The sequence below is a fragment of the Callospermophilus lateralis genome, chromosome 3 (genome assembly GCF_048772815.1).
Source record: "Callospermophilus lateralis isolate mCalLat2 chromosome 3, mCalLat2.hap1, whole genome shotgun sequence".
NCBI lineage: Eukaryota > Metazoa > Chordata > Mammalia > Rodentia > Sciuridae > Callospermophilus > Callospermophilus lateralis.
Genome location: NC_135307.1, coordinates 131,780,792 through 131,796,401, shown reverse-complemented (window position 1 = coordinate 131,796,401; position 15,610 = coordinate 131,780,792). Strand labels below are relative to the sequence as shown.

The window sequence follows — 15,610 nt, the reverse complement described above, 5'->3', positions numbered from 1 at the left end:
GAAATTGCTGGGTCACATGATAATTCCATGTTTGATTTTTTGAGGACGTACCTAACTGCTTTCCAAAGCATCTGCACTGTTTTATGTTTTCATTAGCGGTGTTTCAGTTTCAGCATATATTCACCATCACTTAAAAAAAATTATAGCCATTCTAGCAAGTATGAAGTGCTGCTACCCTATGGTTTTTAATTGTATTTCCCAGATGACTACTAATGCTGTGCATTTTTTCATGTGCTTACTGGCTTCTTTGGCGATCTTACTATTTTTAATTTGGTTGCCTTTTTATTGCTAAGTTGTAAGAGTTCTTTGTATATTCTGGATACTACACATTAACCATATGTATGGTTGGCAATTTTTCTCCTATTCTGTGCATTGTCTTTTCACTCTCTTTGATAGCGTCCATTGATAAACAAATTTTTTTTACTTAGAAGTACTCAGTTTTTTGGTGAGAGGGGTTTGCTTATGCTTTTCATGCCATAACTATTTCCTAATCCAATGTCACAATTTTTTTTTTGTGTGTGTGAGTATTGTGCTGAAGGTGGAACCCAAGGCCTCTCATTTGCTAGGAAAGTACTCTACCACTATCAAGGTCACAAAAATTTATACCTGTTTTCTCCTAAGAGTTTTCTAGTTTAACATTTAGGCCTTTGATCCATTTTGAGTTAATTTTTGTATATGCTGTAAGGGTCCAACTTCATTCTTTTTCATGTGGTTATTAAGGTTTTACAGCACCATTTGTACAAATAGTCTTGTCTTCACTGAATGATCTTGGAACTCTTGTTAAGAATCAATTTGGTTGGGTTTTTTGGTTGTTGTTGTTTTTTGTGGTACTGTGGATTAAACCCATAGTCGAACACATGCCAAGCAAGCACTCCAACACTGAGCTATATCCCAACCCCTGATAATCAATTGACTATAGATTTTCAGTTCTATTCTATTGACCTATATGTATATATTTATGCTAGTACCATACTATCTTGATTATTACAGATTTGTAATAGGCTTAAATTTGGGCAATGTGAATTCTCCAATGTTGTTGTTCTTTTTCAAGATTGTTTTGCCTATCTAGGATCACTTGCAATTCTAATGATCCTAGAATTTTTAGGATGGGCTTTTCTGTTTCTGGAAAAGGCAGTTGGAATTTTCATCACGGTTGTATCAAACCACAGATCAGTGTAGAAAGCTTTGGCATCTTAATATTGTCTTCCAGTCAAAGAAATAGGGGACATCTTCATACTATTTAAGGTCTTCTCTAATTTCTTTCGAAAATGTTTTGTATTTTCAGTGTACAAGTCTTATAGTTCTCTGTATGGCTTGTGTGTGGTGTATGTGTGAGGGACTGAATCCAGAGCCTCACAGATGCTAGGCAAGCCCTCTATTACTAAGTCATACCCCCAGCCTTAAGTATTCTGGTAGATTCTTTTGTAAATGGAATTGTTTTCTGAATTTCATTTTCAAATTGTTCATTAGTATTATATTTTTGTGAACTGATCTCATATCCTCCAAAGCTACTCAACTTTTGTACCAGTTCTATTAGCTTTTGTGTGAATATGGATCCTTTAAGATTATCTACATATAAGATCATGCATCTTCAAATAGAGACAATTTTATATCCTTTCCAATATGGATGCTGTTTGTTTTTCTTGCCTAATGCCTTTGATAAGGTGTTGAATAGGGGAAACAAGGGTGGACATCCTTGTAGTATTCCTGATGTTGGAGGTGAAGCTTTCAGGTTTTTATCATTAAGTATGATGTTAGCTCTGGGTTGTGTGGATTAGTATTTTTGTGACTTAATAATGTTAGTTATGTATAGCTGTACAGAGCTCTATTGGAGCCTGAAGTAAAAGAAAAAAGTGTGCCCCTGGTTTTAATAATAATAAAAAAGAATTATAAATTATATACAACATAGAATTTATGATTTTAACCATTTCTTTTCTTTTCTTTTGGGGGGGGGATAGGTACTGGGGATTGAACTCAAGGGCACTCGACCACTGAGCCACATCCCTAGTTTGTATTTGATTCAGAGTCAGGGTCTCGCTGAGTTGCTTAGCACCTTTATTTTGCTGAGGTTGGCTTTGAACTCATGATCCTGCTGCCTGAGTCTCCTGAGCTCCTGGTTTTACAGACATGTGCCACTGTGCCCAGCCTCATTTTAAACATTTCTAAGTGTACAGTTCAAGGGCATTTAGTACATTTATATTGTTGTGCAACTATCACCATTTATTTTCAGAACTTTTTCATCTTCTCAAACAGAAACAACTAGTACTCTGTTATATCAATCACTAGTACTGGAATAGCGGGAATGGAGTCACTGTGGCTATACGAACAAAAAGTGTAACCATAGGGACTCCATCTTAGCTGTTTTAGACTCCATCTCAGTTTTTCTGTTACTTCTCCTGTGAAGAGGGAACTGCATGACCCATTCTGAGAAACAGAAATGAAAGCTGTCTTCTTTTAAAAATTGTTGGGCTGGGGATGTGGCTCAGGCGGTAGTGCGCTTGCCTGGCATACATGCGGCCAGGGTTCGATCCTCAGCACCACATACAAACAAAGATGTTGTGTCTGCCGAAAATATTAAAAAGTTCTCTCTCTTTCTATCTATCTATCTTTAAAAAAAAAATTGTTTTTCCGTACTTTGTACCCCACAGAATGTACCCAACTCAGGATATGGATTTGGTCGTGGTGAGTTACAAGCTGGGTTTGAGTACATTTATGTGTCTATGTGACTTTGAAATAGATTTTCGCCCCTGCTCAGCTGAAACTCAGGATACAGTTGTCTAACACTTGTTGGGACCCCAGATGCAGTTAAGCTAACTGCTTTTTTTAGCTTCTATAACTTGCTTGCTTGCTGACTGGAAAATTCCAGTCCTGCTTAGGTCCCACTAATTACTGTTTTAACTTCTATAATTGGGTTGCTTATATGACACTAAACAAGCCACTGAGTTGTGGTTTTTGTCTTTAAATTCCCAAGACACGGGCCAGGAAATTGCTGTTCTCGCACACAGCATCAGTTGCTATGGGTGGGTGACAGTCCCTGGTCATGTAAATAAAGCTCTCTTGTTTGAATTTGGACTTAGAGTGCAGCTCCACAGGACAAGTAGAGTTAGGAGATCAGAGGGAGGGAGGAGTAGAGAAAAAGGGGATTAAAATGGAGTAAATTGTTAAATATATCTTTGAATATGTCAAAATTATGTATATATTATTTATTACTATAATACACTAGTAAAACAACACTTATTTTTAGAAATAATAAATGATACTTGATATTCAGAATTATAATTCTAATATAAATCCTATATAAATTTGGTGTTTCATTGCCACAGTCTGGCTGGGCACAATTTAGGAGCCACTTGTCAAAAGAAATGAACTTTACTTTTAGAACACACACACCAAACCACACAGCTCCTCAGGAAAAACCTTCAGAGCCCAACTGCCACCACCGGCTTCCCACAAGCCTCTCAACCCCCCCCCCCACTCCTCCTGCTCTTGAGGCTGATTGGCTGGGTCGCATGGGCAGAGCCAAAAAAAGTCCCCCAATGAGCAGCTCCGTGGTCTGAAAGGGCGGGGAAACAGCCCAATGAGCATCACCGCAGAGGAGCCAATCAGTTGGCAGCTAGAAGTTTGCTGGGGCTGCTGTGAGCCAATCATCAGCTGGCAGCTGGAAGTTTTTGCTGGCAGCTGGAAGTTTGCTGAGGCCCCTTCGGCTGTGGCTCTCAACATTTCATTTTACAGATGGGAGTCTGAGAAATAGACTATGTTACTGAAGCCAGATTTAAAGTTAGGTAGTCAGTGTAGCTAGATAAATCGGGTCTAATATCGAGTAAGATCTAAAATGCAGGCCATGTTGAGAATAAACTCCAGGAAATGCAGGACAACTCATGGAATATTAATGAAGTCCAGGAAAAAGAGCCCATCCCAAAGAAGTGTTAATGAACAGCCCCCAGCAAACTTAAAGATGCTGACTCAGAAGTCCTTCCTGACCAGATTACTTCTTTGGCCCACCTGTGTCCCACCCCTCAGGCCTTTTCACCTACATTCCATCACTGAAGGAACTATAAAAATGGGAAACAACCGCACTTCCATGGATTCCATCTCTTGGGTCCCCTTCTTCCTCCAGGAGAAGTCTTTTCTGCTATCCTTTAATAAACTTCTATTTTCCACTCTAAACTTGCCTCGACTTGCTTCTCTGGTGTTATACTTCAATTTTGGGGAAGCAAGGACTCATCACCGGTCAACAGCGGTAACATTACCAGTTCCAGTCACATAACCCAGGTTCTGCTTAATTTCAAAACCTCTGCTCTTTAATGACTATTGATCACAGAGGGTTTAACCCACAGTGACATAGGAGACATATAGGATACATTGTTGCTATGGGCAAAAGGTGTGACTTATGCAGTCCAGGGAAAGAAATAAAGAATGTCCACACGCTTCTGCCCTAGTCAATGCTTTATTCACTCAAATCACTCAATATAATTCCACTCAGTAGGTTCTTTTTTCTTTTTAATATTTTTTAGTTGTTGATGGACCTTTATTTTTATTTATTTGTATGTGGTGCTAAGAATCGAACCAAGTGCCTCATGCATGCTAGGCAAGTACACTACCACTGAGCCACAACCCCAGCCCCCATATATAGGTTCTTTTTTTTTAATATTTATTTTTTAGTTGTACACAATACCTTTATTTTATTTATTTATTTTTATGTGGTGTTGAGGATCGAACCCAGGGCCTCCCAGGGCCTCCCAAGGCCTCATGCATGCCAGGCGAGTGCTCTACGCTGAGCCACAACCCCAGCCTCTATAGGTTCTTTTTTTTTTCTTTTTTTTTTTTTTAAGAGAGAGTGGGAGAGAGAGAGAGAGAGAGAGAGAGAGAGAGAGAGAGAGAGAGAGAGAATTTTTTTAATATTTATTTTTTAGTTCTCGGCGGACACAACATCTTTGTTTGTATGTGGTGCTGAGGATGGAACCCGGGCCGCACGCATGCCAGGCAAGTGCTCTACCGCCTGAGCCACATCCCCAGCCCCCTCTATAAGTTCTTAATCAAGAAAACTGTTAGATTGGTTTGAGGTGATTAAGCAACACGTGCACAAAAGAACCATCAATCCAGTGCAGACAGATCTGCCTGTCAATCAGTGGGTCTCCTGGCCAATCCTGGATCTTAGCTAGCTACCCCCAACCAACCCCAGACCCAGGGACTCTAAAAACCTCCCTTTCCTGTCCCAAGCCCTTCTTTCCTGTCCTAAGCCAAATAAAAATTCCAGACTGGTTCAGTACCAGTCTGGTCCGTCCATACGCTCTTCTTACTCAGTCTGAGAATTCCACTGGGGAGAGGAATCTCAATAAAGCCTCATTCAGCAGCCTTTTTAAATCTGCCTCCTTTTGGTCACTGCTGCCTGATCTTACAAAAATGACAAGTCTTAATGCTAGGCACTGCAATAGACATAATCAATTCACAGCAAACAATTCTAGATTAATTCTAAGCACTGCAAACACACTTAATCATGATAGGCTAATGACAGACATTCCCTCTGCATGCTAAGTCAAGTGTCAGATCAAAAGTCTTAAGCCTTAGGCTTTACATACAGCAGATGCACACTCACTCAGACCATGGTGATCAGGTCCAGAACCAAAGCCGGCTCTCCTGGGGTGGAACTGACAGCTGGTTGAGGAGAGGGTCATAAGGAGAAGTTGCAGCTCTCATCAGGGTCAAGATGTGGCTGTAGAGTTGGAGAGCTGTGATGAAAATGCAGAGGATCAGCAAACCATGAAAAGTGTTGGGATGTCAGTCCGGGTCCTCATCAGGCTCTCAGAGTGAAGATATCATTGTCAGCTGGCTGAATGTCTGTTCATTTGCTTTATTATTTATACCAAATTTGGGGGCTTTTGACCCCCCTTTCAATGTTATCAGCTGCCACCAGATCTCTCAGTGACATCATTTACCCTGGGGTTAAAACATCTGGTCTGGTGGTCCCCACCCTGATCTTCTCCATAGCTTCCAGAGACTTCACTGTTGAGTTTATCAGGGTGGGGAGATTTTTTTTTTTTTTTGACATAAGCTTTATGTCAAAAAAAAAAAAAAAAATGAAGTGACTTGTTTGTGCCAGAGGGCCATAATGGAGGGCTCCATTAGTCCTGCCTGATGAGACTATAGGTTTCAAACTACAGTTTTTTTTTGTTTTGTTTTTTTTAAATGGAGTTGCTAAGGCTCAGGCCTAAGGCCATCCTCACACACATAGAACAAATCAGTTAAGCTCCCCTCCAGGGATTTTTGCTTAGAAAGTGAAGGAAGGAGTTAATTGACAGGCCAGGACTGGAGGAGACAAATGAGGTACTTATCATGGGCACAAAAGATCTGATAATCAAGATAAATAATACTTTCATGTACATTTTTCATGTACATCAAAATTCATGTAAAACAATCCATGATGAACAAAAGAGTATATTTTAAAATAAAGACAAGTGCTGTACAGAGTATATTGGAGCCTGAGGCAAAAGAAGAAAAAAAAAAAAGCATGCACCTGAACCTATCATATATATTGTTTTTTAATTTTTTAATTTTTTCTATTTTTTTATTGGTTGTTCAAAACATTACAAAGCTCTTGACATATCATATTTCATACATTTCATTCAAGTGGGTTATGAACTCCCATTTTTACCCCGTATACAGATTGCAGAATCACATCGGTTACACATCAACGTTTTTACATATTGCCATACTAGTGACTGTTATATTCTGCTATCTTTCCTATCCTCTACTATCCCCCCTTCTCTCCCCTCCCATCTTCTCTCTCTACCCCATCTACTGTAATTCATTTCTCTCCCTTGATTTTTTTCCCTTTCCCCTCACATCCTCTTATATGTAATTTTGTATAAGAATGAGGGTCTCCTTCCATTTCCATGCAATTTCCCTTCTCTCTCCCTTTCCCTCCCACCTCTCCTCCCTGTTTAATGTTAATCTTTTTCTCATGCTCTTCCTCCCTGCTCTGTTTTTAGTTGCTCTCCTTATATCAAAGAACACATTTGGCATTTGTTTTTAGGGATTGGCTAGCTTCACTTAGCACAATCTGCTCTAATGCCATCCATTTCCCTGTAAATTCCATGATTTTGTCATTTTTTAGTGGTGAGTAATACTCCATTATGTATAAATGCCACATTTTTTAATCCATTCATCTATTGAAGGGCATCTAAGTTGGTTCCACAGTCTAGCTATTGTGAATTGTGCTGCTATGAACATCGATGTAGCAGTATCCCTATAATACGCTCTTTTAAAGTCTTCAGGGAATAGTCCGAGAAGGGGAATAGCTGGGTCAAATGGTGGTTCCGTTTCCAGCTTTCCCAGGAATCTCCATACTGCTTTCCAAATTGGCCGCACCAATTTGCAGTCCCACCAGCAATGTGCAAGTGTACCCTTTTCCCCACATCCTCGCCAGCACTTGTTGTTGTTTGACTTCCTAATGGCTGCCAATCTTACTGGAGTGAGATGGTATCTTAGGGTGGTTTTGATTTGCATTTCTCTGACTGCTAGAGATGGTGAGCATTTTTTCATGTACTTGTTGATTGATTGTATATCCTCCTCTGAGAAGTGTCTGTTCAGGTCCTTGGCCCATTTGTTGATTGGGTTATTTGTTTTCTTATTGCTTAATTTTTTGAGTTCTTTGTATACTCTGGATATTAGGGCTCTATCTGAAGTGTGAGGAGTAAAGATTTGTTCCCAGGATGTAGGCTCCCCATCTACCTCTCTTATTGTTTCTCTTGCTGAGAAAAAGCTTTTTAGTTTGAGTAAGTCCCATTTGTTGATTCTTGTTTTTAACTCTTGTGCTATGGGTGTCCTATTAAGGAATTTGGAGCCCGACCCCACAATATGTAGATCGGAGCCAACTTTTTCTTCTATCAGACGCAGAGTCTCTGATTTGATATCAAGGTCCTTGATCCATTTTGAGTTAACTTTTGTGCATGGTGAGAGAAAGGGATTCAATTTCATTTTGTTGCATATGGATTTCCAATTTTCCCAGCACCATTTGTTGAAGATGCTATCCTTCCTCCATTGCATGCTTTTAGCCCCTTTATCAAATATAAGATAGTTGTAATTTTGTGGATTGGTCTCTGTGTCCTCTATTCTGTACCATTGGTTCACCCGCCTGTTTTGGTACCAGTACCATGCTGTTTTTGTTACTATTGCTCTGTAGTACAGTTTGAAATCTGTTATCGCTGTACCGCCTGATTCACACTTCCTGCTTAGAATTGCTTTTGCTATTCTGGGTCTTTTATTTTTCCATACGAATTTCATGAATGCTTTATCTATTTCTACAAGAAATGCTGTTGGGATTTTGATTGGCATTGCATTGAACCTATAGAGAACTTTTGGTAATATCGCCATTTTGATGATGTTAGTTCTGCCTATCCATGAACAGGGTATATTTTTCTATGTTCTAAGATCTTCTTCTATTTCTCTCTTTAGGGTTCTGTAGTTTTCATTGTATAAATCTTTCACCTCTTTTGTTGGTTGATTCCCAAGTATTTTTTTTTTTGAGAATATTGTGAATGGGGTGGTTTTCCTCATTTCCAGTTCAGAAGATTTGTCGCTGATATACAGGAATGCCTTTGATTTATGCGTGTTGATTTTATATCCTGCCACTTTTCTGAATTCATTTATTAGCTCTAGTAGTTTCTTTGTAGACCCTTTTGGGTCTTCTAGGTATAAGATCATATCATCCGCAAATAGTGATAATTTAAGTTCTTCTTTTCCTATCTTAATGCCTTTAATTTCTTTTGTCTGTCTAATTGCTCTGGCTAGTATTTCTAGAACTATATTGAATAGAAGTGGTGAGAGAGGGCATCCCTGTCTTGTTCCAGATTTTAGAGGGAATGCCTTCAGTTTTTCTCCATTTAGAATGATGCTAGCCTGAGGCTTAGCATATATAGCTTTTACAATGTTGAGGTAAGTTCCTGTTATCCCTAGTTTTTCTAGTGTTTTGAACATAAAGGGATGCTGTACTTTGTCGAATGCTTTTTCTATTGAGATGATCATATGGTTCTTATCTTTAAGTCTATTGATGTGGTGAATAACGTTTATTGATTTCCGTATATTGAACCAGCCTTGCATCCCAGGGATGAATCCTACTTGATCATGGTGCACAATCTTTTTGATATGTTTTTGTATCCAATTTGCCAGAATTTTATTGAGAATTTTTGCATCTAAATTCATTAGGGATATTGGTCTGTAGTTTTCTTTCTTTGAGGTGTCTTTATCTGGTTTGGGAATCAGGGTGATCTTGGCCTCATAGAATGAATTTGGAAGTTCTCCCTCTTTTTCTATCTCCTGAAATAGATTGTGGAGTATTGGTATTAGTTCTTCTTTAAAGTTCTTGTAAAACTCTGCTGTATATCCATCCAGTCCTGGGCTTTTCTTGGTTGGTAGTCTTTTGACTTCTATTTCATCACTTGATATTGTTCTGTTTAGGTTGTTTATATCATCCTGACTTAATCTGCGTAGTTCATATGTCTTAAGGAATTTATCGATGCCTTCACTATCTTCTATTTTATTAGAGTATAGGGTTTCAAAATAATTTCTAATTATCTTCTGTATTTCTGAATTGTCTGTTGTGATGTTGCCTTTTTCATCCTGTAAGCTAGTAATTTGGGTTCTCTCTCTTCTTCTGTTTGTTAGAGTGGCTAGTGGTCTATCAATCTTATTTATTTTTTCAAAGAACCAACTTCTAGTTTTGTCAATTTTTTCAATTGTTTCTTTTGTTTCGATTTCATTGATTTCAGCTCTAATTTTAATTATTTCTTGCCTTCTACTGTATTTGCTGCTGATTTGTTCTTCTTTTTCTAAGGCTTCGAGGTACAGTGTGAGGTCATCTGTTTGTTGGCTTTTTATTCTTTTAAGGAATGAACTCCATGAAATGAATTTTCCTCTTAGTACTGCTTTCATAGTGTCCCAGAGATTTCGATATGTTGTGTCTGAGTTTTCATTTACCTCTAAGAATTTTTTAATTTCCTCTTTGATGTCTTCTGTAACCCTTTGTTCATTCAGTAGCATATTGTTTAATCTCCATGTGATGTAGGATTTTTCCTTTCTCATTTTATTATTGATTTCCAATTTCATACCATTATGATCAGATAAAATGCATGGTAGTATCTCAACTCCTTTGTAATTGCTAAGATTTGCCCTGTGACATAATATCATGTATATTGTTTTTTTAAAAACTTTATTTATTTTATTTTACTTTTTAAATTGATTTTTTAAAAAAATAAATGACAGTGGAATGCATTACAATTTTTTTTTGAGAGAGAGAATTTTTAATACTTATTTTTTTTTTTTAGTTTCCGGTGGACACAACATCTTTGTATGTGGTGCTAAGGATCGAACCCGGGCCGCACGCATGCCAGGCAAGCGCACTACCGCTTGAGCCACATCCCCAGCCTGCATTACAATTCTTATTACACATATACAACACATTTTTTCATATCTCTGGTTGTATACAAAGTACGTTGATACCAATTCATGTCTTCATACATGTACTTTGGATAATGATGTCCATCACATTTCACTATCCTTGCTATTTTAATTTTTTTGTTGTTGTAGTTGGACACAATACCTTTATTTTATTTATTTTTATGTGGTGCTGAGAATTGAACCCAGTGCCTCACACAAGCTAGACAAGTGCTCTACCATTAAGCCATAACCGCAGCCCCTTGTTATTCCCATTTTATAAAGAAATTTATCAGGAGAGGTTATCTAACTGCCCAACGTCTCCAGCTCTGCTGGTGTTGTGAGGGGGCAAACTTGCAACATATGCAGTTGAGGGAGAGAAATAAAGAATGTCGGGCTGGGGTTGTGGCTCAGCGGTAGCAGTAGTGCACTTGCCTGGCATGTGTGAGGCACTGGGTTCAATTCTCAGAACCACATATAAATAAATAAAATAAAGGTTTATCAACACTAAAAAAAAATATCCACACACTTCTGCCCCTTTCAATGCTTTATTCACTCAAATTACTCAATACAATTTCACTCTATAGGTTCTTAATCAAGAAAACGATAATCCTTAATGCTAGGTACTGCAATAGACATAATTAATTCACAGCAAACAATTCTAGATTAATTCTAAGCACTGCAAACATACTTAATCATGACAGGTTAATGACAGACATTCCCTCTGCATATTAAGTTAAAAAGTCTTAAGCCTTAGGCTTTAAGCAGCAGATGCACACTCACCCAGACCACGGTGATCAGGTCTGGAACCAAGGCAGGCTTTTCCTGGTGTGGAGTGGACAACTGGTTGAGGAGAGGGTCATAGGGAGAAGTTGTGGCTCTCACCAAGGTCCAGAGTTTGAGAGAAGTAAGGATCACTCAGAGGATCAGGAAATTGATAACAAGTGATGGGATATCAGTCCAAGTCCTCATCAGGCTTTCCAGCTCAAGGCCATCCTTGTTTTGGCTGGCTGAATCCCTGTTCATTAGCTCTATTATTTATACTAAATTTGGGGGCTTTTGATCCCCCTTTCAATCCTTATTGGCTACCACCGGATTTTTGCATGACATCATTTACCCTGGGGTCAGAAACATCTGGTCTGGTGGTCTCCACCCTGATCTTCTCACCTTTCCTTCTTATCAGGTGAAGACAGCCTGCCAGAGGCTTCTCTCTGTTTATCAATGTGAGGGAAGTAACTTGTCATACTAGAGGGCTCTGTTAGGTGTGCCTGATGAGATTGGAGTTTTCAAACTGGACTTTTTGAAATGGAGTTGCTTAGGCTGAGGCCTAAGGCCATCCTCACAGTTGGGTAGTAGAAGCCAAGACTTAGAGCTTGTATTATTGTTCTCATTTTTTTTTTGCTAGTAATAAATTTAATTATTTAATCAGGTCTTATTATTATTTTTTAAATTATTGATGAACCTTTATTTTATTTATTAATTTATTTATATGTGATGCTGAGAACTGAACCCAGTGACTCACACATGCTAGACAAGTGCTCAACACTGAGCTACAACCCCAGCCCCAGGTCTTATTCTTTTACATGGTTTTGTCTATATGACTCCATCCATTATATGTTAATATTGCCATTATTTAGACTCTTCAAAAGAGAATGAGTTTTTATCTTGCATGTAACCCTGAATGTACATGTGTCTGGATTAGGTCATCTATGTTGAACTTGGAAAAATCTTTAAGGCACATCTGTGGAATTCTGCATTTGCTTTTATTTGTGGATTTGATATCCCTGTAGGAAAAATAGAGAACTGATCCTATTCTGGATCTTATCCCCACACAAGGATCTGAACACTCATATTTAGGATATTTAGGGATCTAAGTTGAAGGAATAAAAAAAGATTCTGGGATCAGAGAGGCATGCTTTTTATTTAATAAGTTTTTTTTTCATCTACAAATGACCCATTATCTATTATTGACCTGGCATTACTAGCTGAGAAAAGTATCAGATAATCTGATCACATGCAGGATACACTCTGTGATGCATGTTCCAAGGCATTCTGGGCTAGGTATTCTGGCCAAGGTTTGAAGCTGTCAGATTGCTATTTTTTTTTTTAAAGAAAGAGTGAGAGAGAGGGAAAGAGAGAGAGAATTTTAATATTTATTTTTTAGTATTTGGTGGACACAACATCTTTGTTTGTATGTGGTGCTGAGGATCAAACCCGGGCCGCACGCATGCCAAGCGAGCGCGCTACTGCTTGAGCCACATCCCCAGCCCCCAGATTGCTATTTGTAATAAGATCTGAGGCAAGATCCTCACAATAATGAGAAGTGAAAAACATCCCTGAAACCTACAAAGAATGCACACATAACTGATAAATGTCCTCAATCAAAGTTTTAAAAGTAAGTAGTAAAATCACATGTGTGGCTGAAATGGAAAACCCTGTGAAAAATCTTGAAAAATACAAAGTAAAGTTGATCCTTATACAATTCACAAACCACACATTGACCTTTATTTCTAAATTTTTGGGCTTGCTAATGTTTTAAACTTAATATCTCAGAGTGAAGAAATAGTTTGTTCACTTTATAACCATAGAAAAAAGCTAGGTAAAACACTGAAGAAAAATTGAGGGGAAAAAAACAAAATGCCTTCTACCACTAATTTTTTTTCCAGGTTAGTAAAGCTAAAACAAGGACTGAGACTCTTCAGTTGTCCCTGAAAGTGTCCAATAGATAACTAAAGGCAGACTAAAAAATTCAGCATCTTTTCCTCCATTTTCTATCTGTCTCCTTTGCTGTGAGTTACCTTGGATTCCCAGGAAGAGGACTGATGAATAAACATCTTGTAATGACTTGAAACTATGCCCCAAGCAACAGCAACTTTCTCATCTCAACAAGACCCTGCCCAACCAATCCTAATAATGAACCAGACCACAGTTTGACCAAGACTGCTTGACTATGCATATTCTGGTCCCCTTGTCTATATAATCTGGAAGCTCATATCAATACCCCTGAAGACAGGGCTAAGATGAGGTTCCCTTCTTTTCCCTATGTAACAGCCCGGATTAAAGCTCCTTTCCTTCTTTTTAATCCTTGCTTTTCTGTTCAGTCTTTGGAGTGAGTAGCTATATCTGATTTGTTGGTGCTCTAGAGTCAGGCCTCTGGCCTCGGAGGCTAAAGTCACAGAAATAACTTCTCAAGTGTTTTTGCTACATCAAGGAAGTGAAAACATAGGATGCAATGATCTGTATCTTATTCCAAACAGAAATAAGGAAAAATGGCATCTTAACACTTTTTTTATAAATGTCATAAGAATAGATTAGCTCTTACTAAGAAATTATGGGTTGTTCTGTTTGGAAAAAAAAATATACCATCCAGGCATTGTCATTGCTGGTATTCTTCATTTCTTTAGGTAGATTCAGAGCTCCATCTATTGTTATTTTCCTTCTTCCCGAGTGGTATTATTTAGGTTTTTATTTTTTTTTCATTTTAGTGCTGGGGATTGAACCTATGATAGTAAAAGCAAATGTGATTCCATTTTGTAAAACAACCATGCCAAGTAGAAGGGTCATGACTGGGGCAAGATGTTCTTTTCCTTTTGCTATAGAAACCTTTAAGAACACAGAACTACCCAATGGGGCATTGTTTCTGTAACTAGGGTAACAGGGGCTCTGTTTCTGTAACTGGGATGACTGGGTTAACTGTGATTGGTTAGGCTTCCTACAGCTTGACTACACTCTTCCGCTTCTGTAACCTGGCTTGCTTGCATTGGATAGACCCCTGAACATCCCTTTTGCAGCTTTCAGGCTTATATGGAACGCCCTTGCAATTGTTCTGGGCTGATCAGGGGAACAGCTTTATGTTCTGGTCAGTCGCCACTGGTATGCTTCAATAAAGGCTTGATTCGATTATATGTGAGTGGTCTGGAAGTCAGTTTATGAAACCCCAGGACGAAGCTTTAACTATAACAAACCTAGGGCTTCATACATACTAGGCAAGTACTACCATTGAGCAATATCCCCAGCCCCTCTTTTAGCTTTTTTAAATGTCTTTAAAAAGTCTTCATTTCACCTTTATTTTGAAAGAAGTTATAAATTGGTATAGAATTCTAATATTAATAGGTTTCCCCAACCCCCAGTCCCACCCTTCAGTAGTCCTTCAGAGGTATTTCCCCCCAGTCTTTACTCTTGGGTTATTTCCATTGAGTTATCTATTGTCAATGGTATCTTCATTCCCCTGTGTTTTCTTTCCCCTCTGGTTGCTTTTACATTTTTCTTTTACTAGTTTAGAGAAATTTGATTATGATATGACTTTACCTAGTTTCCTTTCCGCTTGTTGTTCTGAGCTTCTTCCATCTATGGCTTTAGAGCATTTATCCATTTTGGAAAATTTTTGGTCACTATTTCTTTAATTTTTTTTTTTCTGTCCTCCCCTTTCTCGTGTCCTTCAGATCATTTGGAGTTGTCCATAGCTCACTGGTCCTCTGTTGATTTCAAAATTATTTACTCCCCCTCCATGTTTCATGTTAGATAGTTTCAATTACTATGCTTCAAATTCACTAATTTTCTGTAGTGTGTAATCTGTCATTAATCCAAGCTTATTTTATTTATTTATTTATTTTTAAATTTAATTTGTTTATTTATTTATTTTTTTTAATTAATTTTTATTGTAGGTTGTTCAAAACATTACATAGTTCTTGATATATCATATTTCACACTTTGATTCAAGTGGGATATGAGCTCCCATTTTACCCCATATACAGATTGCAGAATCACATCAGTTGCAGAACCATTGATTTACATATTGCCATTCTGGTGTCTGTTGTATTCTGCTGCCTTTCCTATCCTCTACTATCCCCCCTCCCCCCTCCCCTCCCTTCTTCTCTCTCTACCCCCTCTACTGTAGTTCATTTCTCCCCCTTATATTTTTCCTCCTTTTTCCTCACTTCCTCTTGTATGTAATTTTGTATACCCCTGAGGGTCTCCTTCCATTTACATGCAATTTCCCTTCTCTCTCCCTTTCCCTCCCACCTCTCATCCCTGTTTAATGTTAATCTTCTTCTCATGCTCTTCGTCCCTACTCTGTTCTTAGTTACTCTCCTTATATCAAAGAAGACATTTGGCATTTGTTTTTAAGGGATTGGCTAGCTTCACTTAGCATAATCTGCTCTAATGCCATCCATTTCCC

General features: G+C 38.3%; 1 protein-coding gene across 1 annotated transcript in view; it reads right to left on the bottom strand.

Moving 5' to 3' along the window:
* LOC143394213 (uncharacterized) overlaps positions 1-15,610 on the bottom strand; it is a 71,663-nt gene that overhangs the window by 10,598 nt on the left and 45,455 nt on the right. Inside the window, exon 2 of the transcript XR_013090679.1 lies at positions 5,597-5,729. The gene's annotated coding sequence lies outside the window, so the exon portion shown is untranslated. The remainder of the gene's footprint in view (positions 1-5,596; positions 5,730-15,610) is intronic.